This window comes from Eptatretus burgeri, chromosome 1 (genome assembly GCF_056783735.1).
Source record: "Eptatretus burgeri isolate ZD-2024b chromosome 1, Ebu_testis_v1, whole genome shotgun sequence".
Classification (NCBI taxonomy): domain Eukaryota; kingdom Metazoa; phylum Chordata; class Myxini; order Myxiniformes; family Myxinidae; genus Eptatretus; species Eptatretus burgeri.
Window position 1 is genome coordinate 134,321,938 of NC_140961.1, and position 14,720 is coordinate 134,336,657.

Consider the following 14,720-nt stretch of genomic DNA (forward strand, 5'->3'; position numbering starts at 1 on the left):
TTCAAAATTCAATTGAATAATCATTTTGTTCAAACGTCATGGGTTAGAGTCTGGTCTCCAATCAAAGCGGGGTTGCATCAAAGCGGGACGTCTTGGTACCCGGTCATCACTGCCAGTTATAAAGTGGCAGTTGTAATTATGTCTCTTATTAATTACGTAACGCACCAGTACACAAACACCACACAAAACAAGTCCTGGCGAGGGTCTGCAATCTCTGATTGCTCTTTTTCTTGTTTACTCTGTTAACATAATGCTTACCTGCTTTGTTAATATCACGCTTATCAGCAGCATATTATCTGGTCCTGGAACTTTATCATCGCTTCGTTTTCCGAACTGCTTCTTCACATCCTCCACTTAATCTTGTATCTTCTTTAAAAGCCCCTCTTCACCTCCAACATAGATCCTCTCAGCTATTGGTAATTCCCATGACTTCTTGCATAAATGTTGAAGCAAACGATGTTAATATTAGGACTTTGTGCAGGACAACTTACCTTTGTGAGTGTTCCATCAGTCTCTTTAAATTCCAGATAGTTTTTCACCACATTGGCTGTATGCTCGGGAGTCAGTCTTATGTTGGAAAATGAAACCATGCCCATTGAGACATGTTCCTCCAGGAATGGCATGATTGATCAGAACCTGCCTGGACCTGTCGACAGTCTGTGTGCCTTTGATGTTATGCAAATCTCCAATACCCTTGGCTGAGATGCAGCCCCACACTTGCATTGATCAACCTCCATGCTTCACCGTAGTTGTTGTGCACTGTTCTACCAATCCACCTTCGAACAAACTGCCATTGATTTTTGCCAGACAGTTGAAACTTGGATTCATTCCAGGTTTGGTCATCCCACTTTCACTTCTGCTCTCCATTTCAACCATTTTGATTGGTTGCCTGTCCTCAGCGAATGTTTTCAGGCAGACACACAATCATTGAGACCACTTTGCACGAATGTGTATCTTACTCTTCTTGAGGAAACGTGAACACCCGTACTTACAGCTGGGCCATTTTCATTCATAAGATCTCGACTGGATCAGAATCTATCATATAGAAAACGCCTTGAGGTACTTAACATTGCTTGTGGACATTTTGGGCTTTCTTCCTCGACCGCTTATATTCCCAACAGTACAGGTTTTGTGCAGCGTCTTCAGTCTTGCTTACAGTTCCTATTGAAACATGGTCAGGCTGCATGAGGTTCAAGGTGTAGCTTTCACTTGCTAACACTTTGATTCCTATCTAGATCTCCTCTAAAAGCCCTTGTCATGTGATATTTCCTTTCCTAGAACCATAGTATTCACCACACATTCACCACACGTTCACCACACTACAATGATACCACCGCCGAAATCCTTATCGTTCTTGTGCAAGTGTAGCACTTTCTGATTGCTTGCATGATAACCACTCACAGTGCACTATATATCATCAGCACGTGAGTGTACTGCGCAACATTTCACTTTCACACATCAGATTCGATTTGATCATGTGTTGTTTATCTTTATACACAGTTTTTACTCTTTCCATTATTATTTTCAAAACTGTATTTGACTCACAACACATTTTCATTTTTTTGCTTTTCAATTTAACCTCTGATTACAGGGGAAAACTAGAAGGGTACTCGGTGGAGCGCATACCTCTGCCGCGCAATGTCTGATCCACGAGAACATATCGGGCCCATTCCATTTTTGAACAAGAAAAAGAGCAATTGGAGATTACAGACCCTCACCAGGACTTCTTTTGAATGGTGTATTTTTATAGGTTTGAGGGTAATATGCCAACCATGTGACCTATGATATCAGATGTGTGAACCTTTTGTTCCTCATGGACAGGCGGTTATACGTGTAAAGTTTCACCTTGATTTGTTCAGCCACTTCAGAGAAGAAGATTTTTGAAGGTTTTTTTTTTAAAAAAAGAAAAAAACAATATTGCTGCTGAATCACGTGACCGATGACATAATTAATTAAAATTTTTTCTGTAGACCATTTTATCCCGAGATGACCCTCAAATATTTTCATACTGATGGGATGTGGCGTTCTACATATGCAATTATGATGTCATAACGAGGGCACATATGATGTCATAAAAAAACAAACTCATTCCCCACAAGGGGTACTTGCTATGTGCCAAGTTTTCATGCTAAGTGCACATGTGCCACAGACAGTATGTGCCAAGTTTCAATTTTTTCTTTGGTGCAGTTTCAGAGGATTACAAATTACATTCACAAAAGGATTACAAAATTTTACGTGAGTAGTCATACCAATGGTGAAAATTTCGTCTCAATCCGACAAGTGGTTGCGGAGGAAAGCACGAAAGTTCGATGCTGACAAACAGACGGATAGACAAACAAACAGACCCAAAAGCAATACCCTCTCCTTTGGTAAGGGTAAATATCATGAAGTGCAGTGCGATATCGTTTTTAGCCTTATCCCTCAATGGTGAAGAATCACGTTAAAAATTAAATAATTATCGTATCCAGATCCGGATTCTGATCTTCTCCAAAATCGAAATGATTCTTCCTTGTCGCACAGCCAACATACCCATCAAGTTTAATCCGAATCCGTCCACAACTTTTTGAGATATCCTACACACAAACAGACAAACAAGAAAAAGCACGATACATGCAAAATCCACCCCCCCCTCTTCAAAGGTTGCCATGGATACTTCAAATTGTACATATCATTAAGATTAAAATTGACAATCTTAATCAAAGCTCAGGCCAATCGGATGAAAATGATTATTTTTCAGATTGAAATTGATGATTTTGGAAATTTGACCTTGAGTTGACCTCTGACCTTTTGACTTCAAAAAATAGTTGGTTTCCAAACTCAGTGATGCACTATGCAATTGCTGCTTAATTTTCAGCTTAATCAGATGAAAATTGATGATTTTTCACGTGAAATTTGATGATTTTAGAACTTTTACCTTGCGTTGACCTTTGACCTGTTGACTTTCAAAAATAGTTGCTTTTCCAATTCAGTTGGACTGCAAATCCTGTTCAACTTTCAAGTTAATGGGATGTAAATTGAAGATTTTTTTAGTTGGAAATTGATGATTTTTGAAGTTTGACCTTGAGTTGACCTTTTGATTTCAAAAATAGTTGGTTTCCCAACTCAGTAATGTACTATGGAATTACTGTTTAACTTTTCAAGTCAATCGGATGAAAATTGACGATTTTTCAGATAAAACTTGATGATTTTAGAAGTTTGACCTTGAGTTGACCTTTGATATTTTGACCTCAAAAATAGTTGGTTTCCCAATTCATTAACGCAACATGCAGATATTATTCAAATTTCAAGTCAATCGGATGAAAAATGATGATTTTAGAAATTCGACCTCAAAATGACCTTTGACCTCAAAATCAATCGGCTTCTCAGTTGAGACTACCTCTACATCTTGGTAAAGTTTCATGACGATCGACTTCGAATTATAACCTGTAGGCGATTGACAGATAAACAAACACGAAGACGACGTCGTGCAGAGCACGATATTTGCAAAATCCATAAAACAAATCTGACCTCAAAAATAATTGGTGGTTGAATTCAATAACCAAATATGCAACTCCTTTCAAATTTCAAGTCAATCAGATGAAAATTGAGGATTTTAGAACAACCGCCTTAGTTGCCGACCTTGACCTTTTAGTCCATGTTGATCTCAAAAATGATTGGCTCGTTGAACTCAGTGACCTGAAATATAAATCCTCTTCAAATTTCAAGTCAATCAGATGAAGACTTGAGGATTTTAGAAACCTCACCTGAGTTGATGACCTTTGGCCTATGTTGACCTTTTGACCTCCAAAACAATAGGCTTCTTCCTGATGACAAACTTTACCATGTGGTGAAGTTTCGTGAAGATCGGTTAAAAATTGCGTCCTGTAGGCGACAGACAGACAAACAGACAAACAGAATAACAAAATCGACAAACCAATATACTGGAAAAATCTTCGATTTTGCAAGGAACAAACAGACAGTATGAACCAGAGTTGGTGTCAAAGCCACCCAATGCTCGCCTGTTTATACATTTATCGTTTTTAAAAGACGAGTCTAATAATTAATATTTTTTATAAAGCATTGCAGTGAAGTCTGATCCAAATAATTTTAAAGCAATATATGTATTTGTACATTGTAATCAGTAACAAGAGCGCAAGTGAGCACAATATACGCCCGAACAAGAAGGTATATACAGAATTGTGCAACTACATGGAAAACAGCATCCTGGTTGCCATGGCAACCACTTTAGATGACGAATGTATGTCGCGACACACCGTCTTTAGAGTCTGTACCTATGTACCAGATATGAAACGTGAAAGTTGAAAAATTTGGGAGTTAGAGTGCGGACAGGAACGGATGGACGGACGGACGGATGGACGGACGGACGGATGGGCAGACAGACAGACAGACAGACAGACAGACAGACAGACAGAATCACATAATACGCCCCGATATATATCGGGTGTATAAAAAGTGTGATAGATAAAAACATTAGAAAGGAAAAAATAACTTGCACCATAAACTTTAACATTTTCACGCTCACGCTCACGCCAGGGGTATCGCTATAGCTCTCTGTTCTTCGAACAGGCGAGCTAAAAAATGCAAGGGCGCATGCCTCCGCCTGACTGAACAGTTTAAATTTTGTACGCCACTGATAGGTCAGATCTGAATCCGGACCTAAACCAAAATCGAATCGGCTTGTTCTTGTCACCTTACCAATTCATCCAACTACTTTTGTCATAACTCATCCACAACTTTTTGAGCTATCTTGCTTTATATAGTTTTTGGCCCCATCTGCTAATGGTGAAGAATCACGTAAAAAAAATTCTCGTATCCGGATCCGGATTCGTATCCACCAAAATTGAATCAATTAGTCCTTTTCACACACCCAACCTGTCCACACTATTTCAACTGAATCCATCCACAACTTTTTGAGATTTGTTTTTTTTTTGTGTACCTTGTCGAGGCTCGTGTGAGAGTTAACACACAACCCACAGCGAGGGGGGCATGAGACAAGAGGGGCAGGAGTGGGAAGGACAAAACAGTGGGGAACAGAGACATTAGGAGATCTGTGGAAGGGAGAGGGATGGGGAGGGGAACACGGGGTATACAAGATGGTACTGTCGGGACTTTCAGGAAAGAAAGCAGAGAATTTGAAGGAGGTGGGTTTGGGGTGGATTAACGGGGGTAGAAAACATCGAGGATTTGGATGGGGGATGATAAGATGTGGTTGTGAAGAGCTGTTTTGAAGGCCTGGAGGGAAGAATTGGATTGAACAGAGTGAGGGAGTTTATTCCAAAGGCGGGGAAAAAGAGGAATGAAAGAGTGAAGGTGAGCAGTGATTCGTGATTCGGTAGTTTTATCAGAAGGGGGTTGTGGGTGGACCTTGAGCGCCCTGCAGAAATATGGTGGGGACAAATCGCAGACAGAGCAGGGGTGGGGGGGCGAGACCGGTGAGGAGACGGTGGAAGACAGAAAGACTACCGACCTACCTGTGGTGAGAGAATGAGAGGCCCAAAGACCCGGGCTCATCGCGGGAGATGCCAATGATCTGAAATGTCTTGGTTTCCACAGCGTGAAGCCGAGAAAGGTGAGAGGCAGGAGCACCAGCCCAGAGGGGAGAGCAGTACTCCATCAGCCTGCAGACGAAAGCTTTGTATGTGGTCAGGAGCTCAGGTTGGCCAAGGAAGGACTTTGCACGACGGGGGATTCCCATACTGGCTTTGGAGGCATCATATGTGACGTCAGTTGAGATAACATGCAATATCGTTTCTACCCCCATATCTCAATGGTGAAGAATCAGTTCGAAATTAAATCATTCTCATGTAAGATATTATATATCCCGGATCAGGATTGTTACTTGGAATGGCTCACCATGCTTCTGAGGAAGCCGAAAATACTTGGAAAAGTACCTGACAGAAAAGGCTGTGCCTCTGCATAACAGAAGACTTTTCAACACCCTTGAATTCATTAATATCTGTGAACATCACGCTTTCTCCGCTCGCCGAACAGGCACTTGGGAAGGGATGGGTGGTGGTGGGGGGGGGCTCTACAGGAACTTTGACGGCTGTTATAAATATATTGCTTGTTTGGTTCCATGGCCACAAGAGTAATTTTACAGGATTTTTGCATCTACTGGTAAAAGTTGAAGTGAGTTCGAAAGTTGCACATTCTTTCAATGAAAACCATAGGCATCATCGAAGTGGGGGGATTATCATATTATAATACCATTCTGTTTGTTTGACTTTATGCACTCCTGAAACACCGGACAGAATGAATTGAAAACAAGTGGTTGTACTTAAGGGATGTTCGAGTTGCTTTTGAGGGTAAATTCACAGTCCTGGGGGTTCAGTGTCGGGGGAGCACCCTTATTCTCTCTGATGTAAATGTGTACCATAGAGCGCCCCCTTGTGGAATCTGATATTATCTTCCAACTCATAAATCATAAGTTTGGGGGATACAACACATAACCTGTCCGTAAGGAGGGGTTCTTTGTGAATATGATCGTTCCGAAAGATGGTGCTGCCAAAAGGCAGTGGGCGGCTAATGAGCAGCCACCAGCCGCATGCTGGAAAGGCGGTCTTTGTGGGGCTTAAAATCCGCGTATGTGGCATCAGTTGCTGTATGACCTTCGTCAGAAGACATCTTGGCTCTCTCTGCTTCATGGTTCATCCACGAAGGATCAATGAAGAGACACAGAGACCATTTCCCCACCATCATGCCATTCTCTCTTCTTCTACCCCGAGCTGCACTTTGCCTTGTACCACAACAGCCTGCACTACATCGTCATCCTGCAGCTATGATTGCACTAAAGCAAGTGAATTAAAGTTATATGAGCAATATATTTAATTATCATCAGACCAATCTTTTATATATCAGCCCACTGGAATATATTCGGATCTGGATCTGGATCTGGATGTCAGTCCACTGTTGAGATCACAGTCTTGTTGAGGGCAGACCAGCCACGCTTATCGAGGGCATACTCACCAAGCTTGTTGAGGACATACTTACCGAGCTTGTTGAGGACATACTCATCGAGCTTGTTGAGGACATACTCACCGAGCTTGTTGAGGACATACCCTGCTTGTTGAGGGCATACTCATCGAGCTTGTTGAGGGCATACTCATCGAGCTTGTTGAGGACATACCCTGCTTGTTGAGGGCATACTCACCGAGCTTGTTGAGGACATACCGAGCTTGTTGAGGACATACTCATCGAGCTTGTTGAGGACATACTCACCGAGCTTGTTGAGGGCATACTCACCGAGCTTGTTGAGGACATACCCTGCTTGTTGAGGACATACTCACCGAGCTTGTTGAGGACATACCCTGCTTGTTGAGGGCATACTCACCGAGCTTGTTGAGGACATACCCTGCTTGTTGAGGACATACTCATCGAGCTTGTTGAGGACATACCCTGCTTGTTGAGGGCATACTCACCGAGCTTGTTGAGGACATACTTACCGAGCTTGTTGAGGACATACTCATCAAGCTTGTTGAGGACATACCCTGCTTGTTGAGGGCATACTCATCGAGCTTGCTGAAAGCATACTCACTACACATTTTGAGGCCATACTTGCCACACATGTTGAGGGCATATTCGCCATGCATGTTGAGGTCAGCGCATTACATAAAGAACGTGCAAAGACCAATCCCCTTAACTACAGACTTATCAGCTTACTTCGAATCATCAGCCAGGTCACAGAATCAATCATCGCAGTTCATATGAAATCCTTCCGTTTCTTCAACTGCTTGATCTCTGAACATCAATTCGGATTCAGATCAGGTCACTCCACCATGGACATGCTGCTTAGACTCTCGCAACAATGGATGTCAGACGTGAGATTTATTATGATATTATTATTCTAAGTTACAGAAGAAGTTCGAGTTTCAGGGCGTTTTGTCTATTTTTCACAGAGTTATGCCCTTTTTGGACTTGTGTCACATCGGCAGGGGACATGTATTGCAAAGCAATTCTCGGTCTTGTTTCAATAGTTTCTCATCTGGTCCTTCATTAACGTCTCCAACACCTGCTCCACAACTGAAGTCAAACTACCAGGTCTATAGTTCCCCAATTCTTCTCTGGATCCTTTCTTAAATAATGGTGTTACATTTGCTACTCTCCAATCCTCACAGGAGAAGTGAGCTTCCTGGTCCTGACTCCAGTGAGCTATTAAAGATATCAACTGACATCTCACTTATCCACTCAGCCACCTCGTTTTTTTGGGGTAGGTCTTTTTGGGGAGGTCTCTTCAGGATTTACACAGTGAGATGGTGAAATCTTTGCCCATTCTTCACGTGAAAACTGCTCTATTTCTACCAAGTTTGATGGGGATCGGCGATGGACTGTAATCTTCAAGTCTTACTATAAATGTTCAATTAGGTTCAAGTTATGACTTTGACTGGGCCACTTAAGAACATTTATTTTCTTATTATTGAGTCAATTCATTGTGGCTTTAGCTTTGTGCTTCGGATCATTGTCCTGCTGAAATGTAAATCTCCTTCCCAGTTTCAGATTCGTGGCTGACTCAAGCACGTTTTCATCAAGGATTCTCCTGTACTTTGCACCGTCCATTGTCCCTTCCATCCTGACAAGCTTGCCAGTCCCTGCTGATAAAAAGCAGCCCCAATAACATGATGCTGCCACCACCATGCTTAACCGTAGCTTGCGCCAGATGTAACATTTTGAATTTAGATCAAAAAGTTCAATTTTCGTCTCGTCTGACCACTAAACTTTTCTCCACATGCCTGCAATATCATTGAGATGCTTTTGCACAAACTCCATAATATGAGCTTATAGATGCTTCTTTTTCAGTAATGGCTTCTTTCTTGCCACCTGTCAATAGAGGCCAGCTTTGTGAAGGTAGTGGGATATTGTTGATTGATGAACACGGACCCCCATCTCAGACATTGAGACTTGCAGATCTTTCAAAGTCATTGTTGGATTTACAGTGACATACCAAACCAGTTTCCTACTTGCCTGGCTACTGAGTTTGGATGGGTGACCTGATCTGGGTAGAGTCTGGATGGTATGATTCGTCTTCCACTTCTTAATGATGGATTTCAACGTACTCAAATGGATAATGTGTGACTTTGAAATCTTCTTATTTATAACCCTCTCCTGAACGGTGCTTCTCCACCACTTTATGTCTGACTTCTTTGGAAAGCTACTTGGTCTTCATGTTTGCTTTGTTTTTTGATCAAGTGAATTGCACCTTAATACTGCTGAGATAAGTGGAAGTTAAACCACTGATTACATACAGGTGAAACCTATTACACTTATTTTGTAACCTTTCAATCAAATAATTTACTCCTGAAGTTATTTTGGGTGAATTAGGCAAAGCTGTTTGAATACTGAATACAACTGAGAATCATCTGATTTTCTCTGTTTATCTGACTTATTCAAGTTTTATCTGCATTTTTAGCTTTATCACTTTGGAGTAGTTTGTGAAGACTGGATATGTTAAGTTTGATTTGAAAGCATGAAATAAGCTCAGGTGGCATCAAAATGTGAAAACTTTGGATTGGGAGGGGGGGGGGGGGATACTTTTGCAGGTCACTTGCAAAGTCATAACTTCATAAAACTTATTCATAAATGTGTCCGAACCGGGATTCGAACCAGAAACCAAAAGAATAACAGGTTGGAGTCCCAACCACTCAAGCATCGAATCAGAACAAAACATTATTTTTTTTTCCCCCTCTCAAGTCTATTAAACTTCAAATTAACAACTTACAGGTAATGCTCTGCCTCATCCTCCTTCCCATCTTCCTCTTCCCTATCCTCTTCCTCTCCCTCATGGTGTGCACAAATTATTAATTTCTGCCCAAATTTTGAGTGAGTGGGGGACGTGGGGTGTAGCTCAGGCTTTAGACATGATTAAAACATCATCAACCAAAAATGTCAGTGCTTTGCAATTTACATTTACTTGATAAATAAATGGCAAGTTTTGCCTCGGAGCACAAGAAGTTGGCTGAAGGACGTTCGTTTTTACACCGGTGAGTAATGTTAAAACCAAATATAACACCACAATGTGTGAAAATCAAACCGAGCTCCCCTGCATCACAAGTGATAAAATTGTAAAAAGGGAGGCCAACCTCAAGCACCCAACAAAAGCATGAAAAGTGGTTTCAAGGGCATCGCAAAAGGGATCAATTCAGACTTTCGGAACATATGCGATGGGATAGAACATTACAAGGTAAGATGTGGTGTAGTGTGCCAGGCACCAATGTAAATCCCCAGAGCGTTTGACAATGGGGTTCTTATACATAACATGCCATTTGATTGTTGTGCAAGGGCTAGCTTGAAGCAGGGCTCTCCAGACTCCAATGAGCTTGCGGCTCCGAGGGTTTGCCAGAAATGAGGGTTTTAATGCACAGACAATACATCGAGGTTTTATCTATCAGGTTAAAAGGAATAAAACCTCAAAATTAAATTAAAACATTGGGAAAGGGACATTGGGACAAAGAGGGGGGGGGCACAGATTCTATCTGGGGTTCCCATTTTAACCCGGTTTGTTTAAGATCCCGTAAAATCACAGAGACAATCCTCCCAATAACTGATTGACTTCTCTAACGGTGGCCACGGTAACGTCAGCAGCTGGCTTCCATCTATGAAGAAGGGGGTCTCTAAGATGTTTGACCCTGGTAAAATTGACATCAATGAACTTTTGCATAAAAGAATGGTCACTACAGACCCCTTCAAAAATTGGAGTAAAAAAAAATTGGTTCGTTCAAAAACATTTGGAGGTAGTGGCCACTGGTGTCATGGCGAACAGTGACTGCCTGCCTGCCATGCCTCCAGCATGCTTCTGTGGAACAGAGGGAGCGATGTGTTGTCAACTCGCTTCGTGTCAAGAAGAAACGGCTCATCACCATGGCCAAGTTTCTCAGCTTGTTTGAGCAGACAGTGTGCGAAGGCTTTCTATGAGAGGTCAGACAACGAAAGCCTTCATATTGTTGCGGCCACGGATACCGAGACACCAGCTCGCCACTCAGGGGAATTAATCCCCGGTTGTCCTCGGTAGAGCCGGACCTGGCGCCACCGCTCACAATTAACGTTGTGGTACGGTGGGTTGTTTTAAAACCACGAACAGCACCCAGTCAACCACGAGTTCTCGTGTCTGCCGTCTAATTATTCCGTTTAACTAGAGGTCACGTGGTTACCTGAGCGGGTAGCGCACCCTCGGCAAAGCACCAATATTATCTGATTAGATTTTAATTAGGGCGGCCGAGGGTTTTAACCGCTGGTGCGTGCAGACGATTTTTTGGTCAAATCTGTAGTAATTACCTCCCTGTCGATCTCAGTTCAGACAATGCTAGGCCAATAGAAGGAAAGGACAAACACGGACAGGTTGGAAATCGACAAATAATTTATTAATAAATAAATAAAAATAACTTTTTATTTGCTGAGGTAAATAAAGAATGAATTTCAAAGCGAAATCAATCAAAATGCCAAGAAAGAGACAAAGAGCAGATGCTTATCGGGGGTTGACTTACTTACAGCAAAACACAGCAAGGGTACCCAGCAGATCATTCGGGAGGGGGGGGAGCAGGGGGGGGGGTTAAGAATCGTCTCGCTCACCAGAAAGTCGTCCATGAAGCGAAAACGTCCTGAAAATGCGTGCGTGCGTGTCACGTCCGTCGCCAGCACCCAGCCTTGCCGTGCACCCTCTCGTGGGGCAGCCTTGAACGCCAGTCAAAGTCTGGAGGGCACCGAGATCGTCCGTCACAGGTTTAGACCCTGGTGTTGTTGGTGATCGACCCGAGCCTCACTTGTTGGCGGCGCTGCTCACACCCACACGCGCACCACACGCTCGCTTGCCGAAGCACTGGGAAGGGTGAATTGTCTCGTCAGCGCTGGTCAGACACCCGCTTCTTGGTCATTTCTCTCACCCTTTGCTTTTTAGGTCATCTCTACTGAGATGACCTAATAAAGCCAGACCAAATGTCCGTCCATCCGTCAACAATTTTTCTTTCCGATCTTGATGAAACTTAGTATGTGGGTAGAGGTCGATGAGTGATACCCAACGACATTTTTTTCCCGGATTCGAGGTCAGGGTCAAGGTCACGAGGTCACGAAATTTATGAAAGTCACCATTTTCAAAACCTATCTAGTCTGTCATTTTAGTAGATATCTGGCAATGGTTCATCGATTATGATAGTTAAAAACATAAAAGAGATGACCGTCACCCCCACACGGGGGTAATTTTTCCTCTCCTCATGCTTTTCTCTTCAGAACGCTTTTTCCCCCTCCTTTTTCTCCTCACTTTTTCTCCTCAGACTTTTTCTCTCTTCAGACTTTTTCTCTCTAGAACGTACCTCTCGCTCGTTTATCCCCGGGCCGTCTCCACGGGGTGCCGTCCACCCCAAGCTCACCCCGCCCCACTGGGGCACGGTTACCATGATGACCCATGCGCTCTCAAAAAAGGCGGGCGTCGGTGCTCACAAAAGATTGCCGCTGAGGTAGAATGGAGGCGGGCTTCAGAGCTCGTGAAAGAAATGTTGCTGAGGAAAAATGAGGGCGGGCTTCAGAGCTCGTGAAAGAAATGTGTGTGAACGTGTCTGTTGTAAAGAAAAAAGCTTCCCATAAGAGAGGGGATCTATCCTTTACCCTTCTCAACGCATCACATTTAAAATCCCATTAGACATTGGGACGGGGCTAATCTGAACATGCATTTAAGGAAATAACTGTCTGAGGACCTGGATGTGTGAATGCATTCATCAGACCGGATTCTGAAATCCGTAACAACATTGAAAGGAGGCGAAAAGCCATCACTTTGCTTGTCACGTCCAACAACACCTGTCCACCTTCGGCGATGGACAGGCTTAGTCCGTTGAACTGGAGCCAGTGTTTCTCCCTCCCTCCTCCCGCGCCACCAACCCACAAAACAAAAAATCTATAAAAATTATTTTGAATTTTTTTTTCTTTAGAATAAAATCTGGGGACATTTTGTATCCCACTGATTGGCTGAAATGCATGTGGCCATTAATCAAAATCTAATTAGCTTGTGTTTCTCACCAACTCAACTTATCCACCAAGTTTCTTCCAAATCGGTCCATCACGTTTTGAGATGTCCTGCTAGATCACTTTGGGTCCTATTTCTCAATGGTGAAGAATCACTTAAAGAATTCTCATATCCGGATCCAGATTCGGATCTTCATCAGAGTTGAATCGATTCTTCCACGTCGCATACCCAACCTGTCCACCAAGTTTCTTCTGAATCTGTCCACAACTTCTTGAGATATCCTACTAACAGACAAACAACCAGAAAGACAGGTGAAAACATAACCTGCGTCCACCTTTGGTGGCAGAGGTAACAAAAAGAAAAATACAAAATTTGCAGAGAAGTAGCTAAAGCATAGAAAGGCATTCTTTCTACAAGTTAAATAATATTTTTTTTTATTATAACAGAATGGGTGCCCTATTCTTGGTGAAACGTGACCATTTCTTCGGAAGGGGGAGGCACCCTTATCACAGGTAAAAGGTCCTTTTTGGAATTTATGTTTTCATGATTTTGCCCCCCCCCCCCGAAACCTGCAATACTTCCCGCATGCCTGCAGGAAGGAAGAGTGGAATTGGAGAGACTTAGGGAGTTGGTTCCATAGGCTGGTTTGATGGTAAATAGAATGTGGAAACACCTTCATCTTCCGTCCCACTCTTCCCTCCAAGGCCTCCAAGGGTGGATGGGGGGGTGAATGTCTCCTTATCATGTACTCGAATTTTTCCTCCGAGCTTGTTTCCCTACATTCAGATCCGACTACGAATTATCGTTTTGATGCTCCGCAGGCAAAGTGCTGCGTCATTGAGCTTGCTGCAAGCAAAGTCCATCTCAGGAAAAGCTCCATTAAGGTCACAAGTGGTGTGACCCGCCGGTGTCAGGGAATGTCCATGAAGACCAGGCCACTTGGTACTCGCAGTCCAGGCAGGATTTTTTTTTATCATTTGTTCAGGATACCAGCGATAGCGATAACCCGCCTACTCTTCAGGAAAGATACCATGGGAAGCAACCAAAACTGCCTGACGTGACACCACGTGCCCATGTATCCCTTGGCTGACTCCCGATAATTGATATCATGTGGTCTCTCCCAACTCCCTAAGCTGACTCAAGGGTGGATTCGGGGTCAAAAAGTGTTTTCTTGGGAATAATAGACTTAGTTCATCTGTCGGCATAACCCACGCTCGTCACATGACTTATTGGTTCCTGTGAGTAATCGTTGGCTATCTTTGTTCCATCAATTCGTTCACATTGGAAATCGAATGGGTGTAGAGGAGGTACGTGTAACTATGAGTTTGTGATGTTGGCTCATAGGATGGGAGCGGGGGTTCTGTGAGTACTCCTCCGTGTGCACAGCTCATTGCACGCACCACCAACACCAGAGCATCGCCAAATCCACGATGGTGGCGTCTACCAGGAACGTACGCTGGCACACAACCGAGGCAATGTTTCGTTAGCCTGCTTAGGAAGCCTCGTGTAGAATCAAAAGCACATCTTGCCAAATTGTCATGGTCAAAGGTGCTCCCACAACTGTAGCATGAGCAAAGATGACAAAAAAAATTCTTCCCTTTCTTTATTATTTTAAAACAAAATTTATTCAGAAGAGGAATATCGTGAGCTGTGTTTCATTCAGCTTGTTCACCGCCATGTGTCCTTCTCCCCCCCCCTCCCATTGATCTCACTCCCACAGCCTCACTTCCACTCCGCTGTTTGTGTTTTCCCCTTTCCATTCTGCTATGGCTCTTCC

General features: G+C 43.1%; 1 long non-coding RNA gene across 3 annotated transcripts in view; it reads right to left on the reverse strand.

Annotated features, from left to right (window-relative positions):
• Positions 1-14,720, reverse strand: part of LOC147035481 (uncharacterized) — a 61,746-nt gene that overhangs the window by 15,680 nt on the left and 31,346 nt on the right. For 2 of the 3 annotated variants that reach the window (XR_015062187.1, XR_015062178.1), the window contains exon 2: positions 3,744-3,861. This is a non-coding gene — a long non-coding RNA (uncharacterized LOC147035481). Of the gene's footprint in view, positions 1-3,743; positions 3,862-5,471; positions 5,612-14,720 lie in introns of those variants that run through there. The other variant, XR_015062205.1, reaches the window with a different exon arrangement.